Source organism: Protopterus annectens, chromosome 2.part1, assembly GCF_019279795.1.
Source record: "Protopterus annectens isolate FY-2018-M chromosome 2.part1, PAN1.0, whole genome shotgun sequence".
In the NCBI taxonomy this organism is placed as follows: Eukaryota; Metazoa; Chordata; order Ceratodontiformes; family Protopteridae; genus Protopterus; species Protopterus annectens.
Window position 1 is genome coordinate 1269635776 of NC_056729.1, and position 2500 is coordinate 1269638275.

Sequence of the window (2500 nt, forward strand, 5' to 3'; positions counted from 1 at the left end):
CACTTGTTAGAATGTGTTTTAATTTGTTATTTGGAACAGTCTTCTAGTAAGCAATGAAACAAAATGAATGAACCAACAATGATTAAACTACAGAAAATTTTACCATAAAAGGCCATAAACTTCTGTCATTACAATCCAGATCAGTAAATATGTAAAATCTCTGAGAAGTTGTCTACAAACAATGCAAACAATTTCATAAGTAGTGCACTTCTCTCAAGCTCTAAGCTCCTTGTAAACTTGACAATCAACAAATCTCAACTTTAGCACAAGAGAAATCTGGAAAAGTATGTTTAAAGGCCCAAAACTAGGGACACATTTTAAATATTGCGTGTATAATCTTAGAAAGTTGCTAAAATAAAATGTTTTGTTTTACCATGTGTTTCCTGAAAGATAGGAAGACTGGAACTTAAAGAGCTGTCATTATTTAGAGAGTTTCAGTTCTCATTGATTTGCCAGAAAAACACAAATTTTAAGAGGAATGGACCAAAAGTATGAACCAAATATTCTGTGAAAATCTGGACAGTGGAGAGCTATGGACCCAACTCCCTGAATCACAAGTGGTGATATGGGTAGAGAATTCAGGCTCTTGTTTTAGCCTGAGTAACACTAACCACCAGGTATACCTAACTGGGGCATTTTACATACACACACACACACACACACACACACACACACACACACACACACACACACACACACACAATAACTCCTGCAAATAAAAGAACCAAACACCAACAGAACAGTGGCAGCATAACTCCTATAACACACAGCAATAAGAGAACAAGAACAGCTAGTTTAGTTAAACTTCTGGACGCGAATCCACATTAGCATGAAAACTCGACTTCATTAATTTCTCCTGACAGGTCTTGCAGCTGTAAAAGTGGAGGGGCTCTCCCTCCCCCTGGCTCTATGGTTCTGTCACCCATGTTTTTTAGTATTACCTACTAAATAACATATATTTGTTAACTGGAGTACTGCATTAGCTCCAGATGTGAGGTGTCAGTTTAATAAAGTTGTGAAATCCCCATATAAACACAAGTGCCCCATACAGTATAGTCACATATGAATAAATGTAATGAAAGCACATTGGGGGATGTCAGGAACAGTAAACAAATGTATAATATGTAATGAATGATGAATCAATGCCATACAGCAGATAGTCTATAAAATGAAAAATAAGCAATACTAAGCATTGCACAGCTCTGCTTACCAGGTGTAATCATTGTGTAAATATGACTGCTAAGCAATGAGTAGCCTAGCTAAGTGGATTTGCCTGTCGCTAAGTAGTGCTGAACCTGTCTCTTTTAAGCAATGCCAACCTTAGCTAAGCAGGTTTGCCTATAGCTTAGCTTAGTTCAGCATATTCAAAACCATCCAATCACGGCAAAGGGTGGGAAATCAGACGTATTTAAACCCAACAGGTGGGAATACAGCTCATAACTGGTTGCAGCTTCCCACTGTAGGCAAGATGGCAGGAGTTGAACAGGGATTGCACTTCCGGGCGCAAAGCTGGGGCACACAAGGGTCCAAGGTCATGGTAGGACTCCTGGTAAAAAACATGATGAGAGACTGCTGCAGGGCCAGTACCAGGGCTCCCAATATAAAGCAGAAGCCTGGGACCATCTTGCCCATAATCTCAGCTGTGCCACTGGTATCACTCAGACTGGTGAGCAGGTCAGGCACCACAATGCTGACTTAAAGCGGAGAAAGAGGGAGCTCTTGGATGAGTGTGTCCAAGAAGCAAGGCAGAGGGGTGATGTCCCAGCAGTGTGTAAGTAGTCATACCATTATTGTTTACTAAAGTCCAGCGTGTGTATGGGATGGATAGGTATGCCTAAATAGGTCTCTATTTCCTTTACAGCTGCAGCTGAGCGGGCTGTGAATCAGGAAGCCCACGCATGTAGGCTGCAAAGGCTGCATCATGAGGCTGGTGAGTAACAATCCTGCTTGTAGTAGTCATACCAAATAAATATAAAGTAGTAGAAAGTAATCTGGCAGTATAAAAACTGTTGCATGGGTTGCACTGAATAAACCAGACAATATGACAGTAATATTCCCATATAGGTCATATTTAGATTAGAAAACTGTGCCTGCCAATAAAGATTTAAATCCCGGACTGGTAGTGTTTACTCTAGTATAGTATGGCCTGACATGTAGCATTCAGTAACATCTGATATCAGAATATTACTGTTGTGTCAACCACTGTTTCTCACACTGTTCTACATAAAAATGTGTGTAGGAATGTCTGTATAACATGTTGTAATTACAAGGTCAGATTGTACAGCCAAGAGAGACGTAGACAGAAAACACAGAAGAGATAGACAGCAATACCCAAGTACCACACTCTACTGTAAATTAAATTGTTGTACCTTTAGCAGATACAGCTATGGTTCAAATCCTGGGAGTGGTAGCAAGCTGTATGCATAATCATACCTCTCAACTGTACAGATTTTTCAGAATGTCCAGATAATTGGCTCATATTTTCTGCCTGGTCCTCTGT